The 12,024-nt window shown below is 51.8% G+C and overlaps 15 non-coding genes across 15 annotated transcripts; 5 read left to right on the forward strand and 10 right to left on the reverse strand.

Moving 5' to 3' along the window:
• Window positions 1–819: 819 nt before the first annotated feature.
• On the reverse strand, window positions 820–891 carry TRNAE-CUC (transfer RNA glutamic acid (anticodon CUC)). The gene has a single exon. It is a non-coding gene; the product is annotated as a tRNA-Glu (tRNA).
• Window positions 892–1,516: 625 nt separating this feature from the next.
• Window positions 1,517–1,588, reverse strand: TRNAE-UUC (transfer RNA glutamic acid (anticodon UUC)). The gene has a single exon. It is a non-coding gene; the product is annotated as a tRNA-Glu (tRNA).
• A 243-nt stretch (window positions 1,589–1,831) lies between these two features.
• On the forward strand, window positions 1,832–1,914 carry TRNAL-UAA (transfer RNA leucine (anticodon UAA)). Its single transcript has one exon. It is a non-coding gene; the product is annotated as a tRNA-Leu (tRNA).
• Window positions 1,915–3,015: 1,101 nt separating this feature from the next.
• On the reverse strand, window positions 3,016–3,087 carry TRNAE-CUC (transfer RNA glutamic acid (anticodon CUC)). Its single transcript has one exon. It is a non-coding gene; the product is annotated as a tRNA-Glu (tRNA).
• Window positions 3,088–3,711: 624 nt separating this feature from the next.
• Window positions 3,712–3,783, reverse strand: TRNAE-UUC (transfer RNA glutamic acid (anticodon UUC)). Its single transcript has one exon. It is a non-coding gene; the product is annotated as a tRNA-Glu (tRNA).
• Window positions 3,784–4,026: 243 nt separating this feature from the next.
• TRNAL-UAA (transfer RNA leucine (anticodon UAA)) lies at window positions 4,027–4,109 on the forward strand. Its single transcript has one exon. It is a non-coding gene; the product is annotated as a tRNA-Leu (tRNA).
• A 1,111-nt stretch (window positions 4,110–5,220) lies between these two features.
• Window positions 5,221–5,292, reverse strand: TRNAE-CUC (transfer RNA glutamic acid (anticodon CUC)). Its single transcript has one exon. It is a non-coding gene; the product is annotated as a tRNA-Glu (tRNA).
• A 625-nt stretch (window positions 5,293–5,917) lies between these two features.
• Window positions 5,918–5,989, reverse strand: TRNAE-UUC (transfer RNA glutamic acid (anticodon UUC)). The gene has a single exon. It is a non-coding gene; the product is annotated as a tRNA-Glu (tRNA).
• Window positions 5,990–6,232: 243 nt separating this feature from the next.
• TRNAL-UAA (transfer RNA leucine (anticodon UAA)) lies at window positions 6,233–6,315 on the forward strand. The gene has a single exon. It is a non-coding gene; the product is annotated as a tRNA-Leu (tRNA).
• Window positions 6,316–7,416: 1,101 nt separating this feature from the next.
• On the reverse strand, window positions 7,417–7,488 carry TRNAE-CUC (transfer RNA glutamic acid (anticodon CUC)). Its single transcript has one exon. It is a non-coding gene; the product is annotated as a tRNA-Glu (tRNA).
• Window positions 7,489–8,112: 624 nt separating this feature from the next.
• On the reverse strand, window positions 8,113–8,184 carry TRNAE-UUC (transfer RNA glutamic acid (anticodon UUC)). The gene has a single exon. It is a non-coding gene; the product is annotated as a tRNA-Glu (tRNA).
• Window positions 8,185–8,427: 243 nt separating this feature from the next.
• On the forward strand, window positions 8,428–8,510 carry TRNAL-UAA (transfer RNA leucine (anticodon UAA)). The gene has a single exon. It is a non-coding gene; the product is annotated as a tRNA-Leu (tRNA).
• A 1,100-nt stretch (window positions 8,511–9,610) lies between these two features.
• Window positions 9,611–9,682, reverse strand: TRNAE-CUC (transfer RNA glutamic acid (anticodon CUC)). The gene has a single exon. It is a non-coding gene; the product is annotated as a tRNA-Glu (tRNA).
• A 939-nt stretch (window positions 9,683–10,621) lies between these two features.
• TRNAL-UAA (transfer RNA leucine (anticodon UAA)) lies at window positions 10,622–10,704 on the forward strand. Its single transcript has one exon. It is a non-coding gene; the product is annotated as a tRNA-Leu (tRNA).
• Window positions 10,705–11,805: 1,101 nt separating this feature from the next.
• TRNAE-CUC (transfer RNA glutamic acid (anticodon CUC)) lies at window positions 11,806–11,877 on the reverse strand. The gene has a single exon. It is a non-coding gene; the product is annotated as a tRNA-Glu (tRNA).
• Window positions 11,878–12,024: the final 147 nt, after the last annotated feature.

A 12,024-nucleotide genomic window follows, 5' to 3' on the forward strand; every position in this document is an offset into this window, starting at 1 on the left:
CTCTTGCAGATTTCTCCCCTTTTTTGATTTCACCTACAAGCTCTCCCTTGCCAGAGGAGCAGGATCTGCTGATGCAGGCCCGGCTGGCTCAAACGTGCAAAGGCTTTTCCCCAAACCTCTGGGGGAAAATTGAGGAGAGTTCCCTCCTCTCGCCTTCCGAACGGGCTTCCAAACGGGCAATGCCCTGACGGGTCCCCCACAACCCGTCCTGCCCACAGCCACACCCCTGTATAAGAGGGTGACCCATGTCCCTCACCCTCCATGTTCGAACGGAAGGCACCGTCTGTCCTGAGGGGTGTACCAGACAGGCATCTCTCCAGCCAGGCAGACCCCTGCAGCACCCGTTAAGCTCCAAAGCCTATACATTCCCAAGATGCCACAGGTCAGTATGCAAATCAGACTGCCCTGGCCACACCCTCCCTGTGGCTGGCCTCTGCTTTTTTCCGTACGTGCAGCTCAGTTTTTTCTTACCCAGATCCAGACTTCCATTTTAGCAAAAAGGTGGGTTGCAATGGGTCCAGGATGCCATTTGGAAACAAAGCCTGCAGGCCTGTCAAAGGAGACTTCCTGCCGCACGCCATGTGGTCAGAAGCCTACAAAAGGAATTGCACTTTGGAATACAGGGTCTCACTTGCTCAAGAGCCTTGCACAAGTGACTTTCCTCCCGCTGTGGAAAGCAGCTATAAAGGGACCTTGCGAAAATGATATTTGGAGCTATACTGCGTGATGCTAGGCAAACTGTGAGTCAGAAAGCAACTTCATTTTGAGAAGCCCGCGACCTACGGGAAGGAAAAGTTTTCAAGGGCAGAAGAAGGACTTTTCCCTGACCGGGAATCGAACCCGGGCCGCGGCGGTGAGAGCGCCGAATCCTAACCACTAGACCACCAGGGAGCCCAGCGCCATGCAGCAAAAGTTCATACACTGCTTTCCGAATGACAAAGCTCATGGGGGCTGAAAGCTTATTTTTCAGTACAGCACATATGAATCAGAAATTGAAAAAATCCTCATAATGCCACCCGCCTGTCTGTCACTTCCAAGCACAGGCCATCCTCTCCCCCTTGCTACTGAACCGATGAATTCCTGTACAATCGGGATCCACGGGAAAACACAAGAGGGACAGCTAGTGGCTGCTGATGGCGCACAGACAGCTGGAACACTTTCTCAACCCTGTCTCGTTATTCAGCTTGCTGGAAGAATACATTGCTCTTAAGCGATTCAAGAGTGCAAGGGAGAAGAGTGCTCCAAAGTAGATGTATGCATCACAGCAGGGGTTTCCAGCAATTTACCTTTCTGGTGAGCTGGTACTGCACTTTACACACACATAGAGCACCAGACTGGGTGGAGGAGTGCGTGCGCATAAAGGTGGCTGAGGGCAATGGGAGCAAAACAACCTGGGGCACAGGGGACCCAGTCCCTTTCCTCCTCTTTCGTTCATGGGTAGGGGTACCTTTTTAAGGACCTTCGTTTAAAAAAAGCTACTGGGACAAAACACTCAAATCTATGCTTTAGAGGTATCTTCCCTGACCGGGAATCGAACCCAGGCCGCGGCGGTGAAAGCGCCGAATCCTAGCCACTAGACCACCAGGGAGGAGATGCTCTTGTGTGCTTGCCTTGCTCACCCCCTTATTGTGACTAAGCTAACTCCAATATAAAAATTGCCCGTAAAGTCCGAGTGGGAGAAAGTTAGGTGTCACACAGTGTGTTTGTCATAAGCAATTACCTTCAGCCTCCTGCAAAAGCCTTTTAATTCCGCAAACAGCTCTTGCTGGACAGCCGGTGCTGCAGCAGCCAGCAGAAAAAGGGAGTTGAGTAAAGCTGGGCCTTGGGTCTCACCAGGGTGGCCGAGTGGTTAAGGCGTTGGACTTAAGATCCAATGGACGTTTGTCCGCATGGGTTCGAGCCCCATTCCTGGTATGGGTTTTCAGCTGCTTTGTAAGAAAGTGCAGATGCTTTTGAAAAGCATTTTCCTGCGCCCTTCCACTGCCCCTCTCCAACAGTCCCCATTCAAGTCTCAGCTGTGGGGTCTGCTGCTATTCTGCTACCAGCATGGATGCTTCCCAAAGCAATGCAGTGCCATCTACGCAGATCCCCTGCTTAGAGAAATACACCTCCTATATCTTTTCCCACTGAAGGGAGCAGGAGGAAGTACTTGCTTCCTGGGGAACATGGGTCTGCCCCTGGAATTTTTTAACCCGGCTCTTGCAGATTTCTCCCCTTTTTTGATTTCACCTACAAGCTCTCCCTTGCCAGAGGAGCAGGATCTGCTGATGCAGGCCCGGCTGGCTCAAACGTGCAAAGGCTTTTCCCCAAACCTCTGGGGGAAAATTGAGGAGAGTTCCCTCCTCTCGCCTTCCGAACGGGCTTCCAAACGGGCAATGCCCTGACGGGTCCCCCACAACCCGTCCTGCCCACAGCCACACCCCTGTATAAGAGGGTGACCCATGTCCCTCACCCTCCATGTTCGAACGGAAGGCACCGTCTGTCCTGAGGGGTGTACCATACAGGCATCTCTCCAGCCAGGCAGACCCCTGCAGCACCCGTTAAGCTCCAAAGCCTATACATTCCCAAGATGCCACAGGTCAGTATGCAAATCAGACTGCCCTGGCCACACCCTCCCTGTGGCTGGCCTCTGCTTTTTTCCGTACGTGCAGCTCAGTTTTTTCTTACCCAGATCCAGACTTCCATTTTAGCAAAAAGGTGGGTTGCAATGGGTCCAGGATGCCATTTGGAAACAAAGCCTGCAGGCCTGTCAAAGGAGACTTCCTGCCGCACGCCATGTGGTCAGAAGCCTACAAAAGGAATTGCACTTTGGAATACAGGGTCTCACTTGCTCAAGAGCCTTGCACAAGTGACTTTCCTCCCGCTGTGGAAAGCAGCTATAAAGGGACCTTGCGAAAATGATATTTGGAGCTATACTGCGTGATGCTAGGCAAACTGTGAGTCAGAAAGCAACTTCATTTTGAGAAGCCCGCGACCTACGGGAAGGAAAAGTTTTCAAGGACAGAAGAAGGACTTTTCCCTGACCGGGAATCGAACCCGGGCCGTGGCGGTGAGAGCACCGAATCCTAACCACTAGACCACCAGGGAGCCCAGTGCCGTGCAGCAAAAGTTCATACACTGCTTTCCGAATGACAAAGCTCATGGGGGCTGAAAGCTTATTTTTCTCTACAGCACATATGAATCAGAAATTGAGAAAATCCTCATAATGCCACCCGACTGTCTGTCACTTCCAAGCACAGGCCATCCTCTCCCCCTTGCTACTGAACCGATGAATTCCTGTACAATCGGGATCCACGGGAAAACACAAGAGGGACATCTAGTGGCTGCTGATGGCGCACAGACAGCTGGAACACTTTCTCAACCCTGTCTCGTTATTCAGCTTGCTGGAAGAATACATTGCTCTTAAGCGATTCAAGAGTGCAAGGGAGAAGAGTGCTCCAAAGTAGATGTATGCATCACAGCAGGGGTTTCCAGCAATTTACCTTTCTGGTGAGCTGGTACTGCACTTTACACACACATAGAGCACCAGACTGGGTGGAGGAGTGCGTGCGCATAAAGGTGGCTGAGGGCAATGGGAGCAAAACAACCTGGGGCACAGGGGACCCAGTCCCTTTCCTCCTCTTTCGTTCATGGGTAGGGGTACCTTTTTAAGGACCTTCGTTAAAAAAAGCTACTGGGACAAAACACTCAAATCTATGCTTTAGAGGTATCTTCCCTGACCGGGAATCGAACCCGGGCCGCGGCGGTGAAAGCGCCGAATCCTAGCCACTAGACCACCAGGGAGGAGATGCTCTTGTGTGCTTGCCTTGCTCACCCCCTTATTGTGACTAAGCTAACTCCATTATAAAAATTGCCCGTAAAGTCCGAGTGGGAGAAAGTTAGGTGTCACACAGTGTGTTTGTCATAAGCAATTACCTTTAGCCTCCTGCAAAAGCCTTTTAATTCCGCAAACAGCTCTTGCTGGACAGCCGGTGCTGCAGCAGCCAGCAGAAAAAGGGAGTTGAGTAAAGCTGGGCCTTGGGTCTCACCAGGGTGGCCGAGTGGTTAAGGCGTTGGACTTAAGATCCAATGGACGTTTGTCCGCATGGGTTCGAGCCCCATTCCTGGTATGGGTTTTCAGCTGCTTTGTAAGAAAGTGCAGATGCTTTTGAAAAGCATTTTCCTGCGCCCTTCCACTGCCCCTCTCCAACAGTCCCCATTCAAGTCTCAGCTGTGGGGTCTGCTGCTATTCTGCTACCAGCATGGATGCTTCCCAAAGCAATGCAGTGCCATCTACGCAGATCCCCTGCTTAGAGAAATACACCTCCTATATCTTTTCCCACTGAAGAGAGCAGGAGGAAGTACTTGCTTCCTGGGGAACATGGGTCTGCCCCTGGAATTTTTTAACCCGGCTCTTGCAGATTTCTCCCCTTTTTTGATTTCACCTACAAGCTCTCCCTTGCCAGAGGAGCAGGATCTGCTGATGCAGGCCCGGCTGGCTCAAACGTGCAAAGGCTTTTCCCCAAACCTCTGGGTGAAAATTGAGGAGAGTTCCCTGCCCCTGCCTCCTCTCGCCTTCCGAACGGGCTTCCAAACGGGCAATGCCCTGACGGGTCCCCCACAACCCGTCCTGCCCACAGCCACACCCCTGTATAAGAGGGTGACCCATGTCCCTCACCCTCCATGTTCGAACGGAAGGCACCGTCTGTCCTGAGGGGTGTACCAGACAGGCATCTCTCCAGCCAGGCAGACCCCTGCAGCACCCGTTAAGCTCCAAAGCCTATACATTCCCAAGATGCCACAGGTCAGTATGCAAATCAGACTGCCCTGGCCACACCCTCCCTGTGGCTGGCCTCTGCTTTTTTCCGTACGTGCAGCTCAGTTTTTTCTTACCCAGATCCAGACTTCCATTTTAGCAAAAAGGTGGGTTGCAATGGGTCCAGGATGCCATTTGGAAACAAAGCCTGCAGGCCTGTCAAAGGAGACTTCCTGCCGCACGCCATGTGGTCAGAAGCCTACAAAAGGAATTGCACTTTGGAATACAGGGTCTCACTTGCTCAAGAGCCTTGCACAAGTGACTTTCCTCCCGCTGTGGAAAGCAGCTATAAAGGGACCTTGCGAAAATGATATTTGGAGCTATACTGCGTGATGCTAGGCAAACTGTGAGTCAGAAAGCAACTTCATTTTGAGAAGCCCGCGACCTACGGGAAGGAAAAGTTTTCAAGGGCAGAAGAAGGACTTTTCCCTGACCGGGAATCGAACCCGGGCCGCGGCGGTGAGAGCGCCGAATCCTAACCACTAGACCACCAGGGAGCCCAGCGCCATGCAGCAAAAGTTCATACACTGCTTTCCGAATGACAAAGCTCATGGGGGCTGAAAGCTTATTTTTCAGTACAGCACATATGAATCAGAAATTGAAAAAATCCTCATAATGCCACCCGCCTGTCTGTCACTTCCAAGCACAGGCCATCCTCTCCCCCTTGCTACTGAACCGATGAATTCCTGTACAATCGGGATCCACGGGAAAACACAAGAGGGACAGCTAGTGGCTGCTGATGGCGCACAGACAGCTGGAACACTTTCTCAACCCTGTCTCGTTATTCAGCTTGCTGGAAGAATACATTGCTCTTAAGCGATTCAAGAGTGCAAGGGAGAAGAGTGCTCCAAAGTAGATGTATGCATCACAGCAGGGGTTTCCAGCAATTTACCTTTCTGGTGAGCTGGTACTGCACTTTACACACACATAGAGCACCAGACTGGGTGGAGGAGTGCGTGCGCATAAAGGTGGCTGAGGGCAATGGGAGCAAAACAACCTGGGGCACAGGGGACCCAGTCCCTTTCCTCCTCTTTCGTTCATGGGTAGGGGTACCTTTTTAAGGACCTTCGTTTAAAAAAAGCTACTGGGACAAAACACTCAAATCTATGCTTTAGAGGTATCTTCCCTGACCGGGAATCGAACCCAGGCCGCGGCGGTGAAAGCGCCGAATCCTAGCCACTAGACCACCAGGGAGGAGATGCTCTTGTGTGCTTGCCTTGCTCACCCCCTTATTGTGACTAAGCTAACTCCAATATAAAAATTGCCCGTAAAGTCCGAGTGGGAGAAAGTTAGGTGTCACACAGTGTGTTTGTCATAAGCAATTACCTTCAGCCTCCTGCAAAAGCCTTTTAATTCCGCAAACAGCTCTTGCTGGACAGCCGGTGCTGCAGCAGCCAGCAGAAAAAGGGAGTTGAGTAAAGCTGGGCCTTGGGTCTCACCAGGGTGGCCGAGTGGTTAAGGCGTTGGACTTAAGATCCAATGGACGTTTGTCCGCATGGGTTCAAGCCCCATTCCTGGTATGGGTTTTCAGCTGCTTTGTAAGAAAGTGCAGATGCTTTTGAAAAGCATTTTCCTGCGCCCTTCCACTGCCCCTCTCCAACAGTCCCCATTCAAGTCTCAGCTGTGGGGTCTGCTGCTATTCTGCTACCAGCATGGATGCTTCCCAAAGCAATGCAGTGCCATCTACGCAGATCCCCTGCTTAGAGAAATACACCTCCTATATCTTTTCCCACTGAAGGGAGCAGGAGGAAGTACTTGCTTCCTGGGGAACATGGGTCTGCCCCTGGAATTTTTTAACCCGGCTCTTGCAGATTTCTCCCCTTTTTTGATTTCACCTACAAGCTCTCCCTTGCCAGAGGAGCAGGATCTGCTGATGCAGGCCCGGCTGGCTCAAACGTGCAAAGGCTTTTCCCCAAACCTCTGGGGGAAAATTGAGGAGAGTTCCCTCCTCTCGCCTTCCGAACGGGCTTCCAAACGGGCAATGCCCTGACGGGTCCCCCACAACCCGTCCTGCCCACAGCCACACCCCTGTATAAGAGGGTGACCCATGTCCCTCACCCTCCATGTTCGAACGGAAGGCACCGTCTGTCCTGAGGGGTGTACCATACAGGCATCTCTCCAGCCAGGCAGACCCCTGCAGCACCCGTTAAGCTCCAAAGCCTATACATTCCCAAGATGCCACAGGTCAGTATGCAAATCAGACTGCCCTGGCCACACCCTCCCTGTGGCTGGCCTCTGCTTTTTTCCGTACGTGCAGCTCAGTTTTTTCTTACCCAGATCCAGACTTCCATTTTAGCAAAAAGGTGGGTTGCAATGGGTCCAGGATGCCATTTGGAAACAAAGCCTGCAGGCCTGTCAAAGGAGACTTCCTGCCGCACGCCATGTGGTCAGAAGCCTACAAAAGGAATTGCACTTTGGAATACAGGGTCTCACTTGCTCAAGAGCCTTGCACAAGTGACTTTCCTCCCGCTGTGGAAAGCAGCTATAAAGGGACCTTGCGAAAATGATATTTGGAGCTATACTGCGTGATGCTAGGCAAACTGTGAGTCAGAAAGCAACTTCATTTTGAGAAGCCCGCGACCTACGGGAAGGAAAAGTTTTCAAGGACAGAAGAAGGACTTTTCCCTGACCGGGAATCGAACCCGGGCCGTGGCGGTGAGAGCACCGAATCCTAACCACTAGACCACCAGGGAGCCCAGTGCCGTGCAGCAAAAGTTCATACACTGCTTTCCGAATGACAAAGCTCATGGGGGCTGAAAGCTTATTTTTCTCTACAGCACATATGAATCAGAAATTGAAAAAATCCTCATAATGCCACCCGACTGTCTGTCACTTCCAAGCACAGGCCATCCTCTCCCCCTTGCTACTGAACCGATGAATTCCTGTACAATCGGGATCCACGGGAAAACACAAGAGGGACATCTAGTGGCTGCTGATGGCGCACAGACAGCTGGAACACTTTCTCAACCCTGTCTCGTTATTCAGCTTGCTGGAAGAATACATTGCTCTTAAGCGATTCAAGAGTGCAAGGGAGAAGAGTGCTCCAAAGTAGATGTATGCATCACAGCAGGGGTTTCCAGCAATTTACCTTTCTGGTGAGCTGGTACTGCACTTTACACACACATAGAGCACCAGACTGGGTGGAGGAGTGCGTGCGCATAAAGGTGGCTGAGGGCAATGGGAGCAAAACAACCTGGGCACAGGGGACCCAGTCCCTTTCCTCCTCTTTCGTTCATGGGTAGGGGTACCTTTTTAAGGACCTTCGTTTAAAAAAAGATACTGGGACAGAACACTCAAATCTATGCTTTAGAGGTATCTTCCCTGACCGGGAATCGAACCCGGGCTGCGGCGGTGAAAGCGCCGAATCCTAGCCACTAGACCACCAGGGAGGAGATGCTCTTGTGTGCTTGCCTTGCTCACCCCCTTATTGTGACTAAGCTAACTCCAATATAAAAATTGCCCGTAAAGTCCGAGTGGGAGAAAGTTAGGTGTCACACAGTGTGTTTGTCATAAGCAATTACCTTCAGCCTCCTGCAAAAGCCTTTTAATTCCGCAAACAGCTCTTGCTGGACAGCCGGTGCTGCAGCAGCCAGCAGAAAAAGGGAGTTGAGTAAAGCTGGGCCTTGGGTCTCACCAGGGTGGCCGAGTGGTTAAGGCGTTGGACTTAAGATCCAATGGACGTTTGTCCGCATGGGTTCGAGCCCCATTCCTGGTATGGGTTTTCAGCTGCTTTGTAAGAAAGTGCAGATGCTTTTGAAAAGCATTTTCCTGCGCCCTTCCACTGCCCCTCTCCAACAGTCCCCATTCAAGTCTCAGCTGTGGGGTCTGCTGCTATTCTGCTACCAGCATGGATGCTTCCCAAAGCAATGCAGTGCCATCTACGCAGATCCCCTGCTTAGAGAAATACACCTCCTATATCTTTTCCCACTGAAGGGAGCAGGAGGAAGTACTTGCTTCCTGGGGAACATGGGTCTTCCCCTGGAATTTTTTAACCCGGCTCTTGCAGATTTCTCCCCTTTTTTGATTTCACCTACAAGCTCTCCCTTGCCAGAGGAGCAGGATCTGCTGATGCAGGCCCGGCTGGCTCAAACGTGCAAAGGCTTTTCCCCAAACCTCTGGGGGAAAATTGAGGAGAGTTCCCTGCCCCGCCTCCTCAACGGGCTTCCAAACGGGCAATGCCCTGACGGGTCCCCCACAACCCGTCCTGCCCACAGCCACACCCCTGTATAAGAGGGTGACCCATGTCCCTCACCCTCCATGTTCGAACAGAAGGCACCGTCTGTCCTGAGGGGTGTACCAGACAGGCATCTCTCCAGCCAGGCAGACCCCTGCAGCACCCGTTAAGCTCCAAAGCCTATACATTCCCAAGATGCCACAGGTCAGTATGCAAAGCAGACTGCCCTGGCCACACCCTCCCTGTGGCTGGCCTCTGCTTTTTTCCGTACGTGCAGCTCAGTTTTTTCTTACCCAGATCCAGACTTCCATTTTAGCAAAAAGGTGGGTTGCAATGGGTCCAGGATGCCATTTGGAAACAAAGCCTGCAGGCCTGTCAAAGGAGACTTCCTGCCGCACGCCATGTGGTCAGAAGCCTACAAAAGGAATTGCACTTTGGAATACAGGGTCTCACTTGCTCAAGAGCCTTGCACAAGTGACTTTCCTCCCGCTGTGGAAAGCAGCTATAAAGGGACCTTGCGAAAATGATATTTGGAGCTATACTGCGTGATGCTAGGCAAACTGTGAGTCAGAAAGCAACTTCATTTTGAGAAGCCCGCGACCTACGGGAAGGAAATGTTTTCAAGGGCAGAAGAAGGACTTTTCCCTGACCGGGAATCGAACCCGGGCCGCGGCGGTGAGAGCGCCGAATCCTAACCACTAGACCACCAGGGAGCCCAGTGCCATGCAGCAAAAGTTCATACACTGCTTTCCGAATGACAAAGCTCATGGGGGCTGAAAGCTTATTTTTCAGTACAGCACATATGAATCAGAAATTGAAAAAATCCTCATAATGCCACCCGCCTGTCTGTCACTTCCAAGCACAGGCCATCCTCTCCCCCTTGCTACTGAACCGATGAATTCCTGTACAATCGGGATCCACGGGAAAACACAAGAGGGACACCTAGTGGCTGCTGATGGCGCACAGACAGCTGGAACACTTTCTCAACCCTGTCTCGTTATTCAGCTTGCTGGAAGAATACATTGCTCTTAAGCGATTCAAGAGTGCAAGGGAGAAGAGTGCTCCAAAGTAGATGTATGCATCACAGCAGGGGTTTCCAGCAATTTACCTTTCTGGTGAGCTGGTACTGCACTTTACACACACATAGAGCACCAGACTGGGTGGAGGAGTGCGTGCGCATAAAGGTGGCTGAGGGCAATGGGAGCAAAACAACCTGGGGCACAGGGGACCCAGTCCCTTTCCTCCTCTTTCGTTCATGGGTAGGGGTACCTTTTTAAGGACCTTCGTTAAAAAAAGCTACTGGGACAAAACACTCGAATCTATGCTTTAGAGGTATCTTCCCTGACCGGGAATCGAACTCAGGCCGCGGCAGTGAAAGCGCCGAATCCTAGCCACTAGACCACCAGGGAGGAGATGCTCTTGTCTGCTTGCCTTGCTCACCCCCTTATTGTGACTAAGCTAACTCCAATATAAAAATTGCCCGTAAAGTCCGAGTGGGAGAAAGTTAGGTGTCACACAGTGTGTTTGTCATAAGCAATTACCTTCAGCCTCCTGCAAAAGCCTTTTAATTCCGCAAACAGCTCTTGCTGGACAGCCGGTGCTGCAGCAGCCAGCAGAAAAAGGGAGTTGAGTAAAGCTGGGCCTTGGGTCTCACCAGGGTGGCCGAGTGGTTAAGGCGTTGGACTTAAGATCCAATGGACGGTTGTCCGCATGGGTTCGAGCCCCATTCCTGGTATGGGTTTTCAGCTGCTTTGTAAGAAAGTGCAGATGCTTTTGAAAAGCATTTTCCTGCGCCCTTCCACTGCCCCTCTCCAACAGTCCCCATTCAAGTCTCAGCTGTGGGGTCTGCTGCTATTCTGCTACCAGCATGGATGCTTCCCAAAGCAATGCAGTGCCATCTACGCAGATCCCCTGCTTAGAGAAATACACCTCCTATATCTTTTCCCACTGAAGGGAGCAGGAGGAAGTACTTGCTTCCTGGGGAACATGGGTCTGCCCCTGGAATTTTTTAACCCGGCTCTTGCAGATTTCTCCCCTTTTTTGATTTCACCTACAAGCTCTCCCTTGCCAGAGGAGCAGGATCTGCTGATGCAGGCCCGGCTGGCTCAAACGTGCAAAGGCTTTTCCCCAAACCTCTGGGGGAAAATTGAGGAGAGTTCCCTCCTCTCGCCTTCCGAACGGGCTTCCAAACGGGCAAGGCCCTGACGGGTCCCCCACAACCCGTCCTGCCCACAGCCACACCCCTGTATAAGAGGGTGACCCATGTCCCTCACCCTCCATGTTCGAACGGAAGGCACCGTCTGTCCTGAGGGGTGTACCAGACAGGCATCTCTCCAGCCAGGCAGACCCCTGCAGCACCCGTTAAGCTCCAAAGCCTATACATTCCCAAGATGCCACAGGTCAGTATGCAAATCAGACTGCCCTGGCCACACCCTCCCTGTGGCTGGCCTCTGCTTTTTTCCGTACGTGCAGCTCAGTTTTTTCTTACCCAGATCCAGACTTCCATTTTAGCAAAAAGGTGGGTTGCAATGGGTCCAGGATGCCATTTGGAAACAAAGCCTGCAGGCCTGTCAAAGGAGACTTCCTGCCGCACGCCATGTGGTCAGAAGCCTACAAAAGGAATTGCACTTTGGAATACAGGGTCTCACTTGCTCAAGAGCCTTGCACAAGTGACTTTCCTCCCGCTGTGGAAAGCAGCTATAAAGGGACCTTGCGAAAATGATATTTGGAGCTATACTGCGTGATGCTAAGCAAACTGTGAGTCAGAAAGCAACTTCATTTTGAGAAGCCCGCGACCTACGGGAAGGAAAAGTTTTCAAGGGCAGAAGAAGGACTTTTCCCTGACCGGGAATCGAACCCGGGCCGCGGCGGTGAGAGCGCCGAATCCTAACCACTAGACCACCAGGGAGCCCAGTGCCGTGCAGCAAAAGTTCATACACTGCTTTCCGAATGACAAAGCTCATGGGGGCTGAAAGCTTATTTTTCTCTACAGCACATATGAATCAGAAATTGAAAAAATCCTCATAATGCCACCCGACTGTCTGTCACTTCCAAG

Source organism: Lissotriton helveticus, chromosome 4_1, assembly GCF_964261635.1.
Source record: "Lissotriton helveticus chromosome 4_1, aLisHel1.1, whole genome shotgun sequence".
NCBI lineage: Eukaryota > Metazoa > Chordata > Amphibia > Caudata > Salamandridae > Lissotriton > Lissotriton helveticus.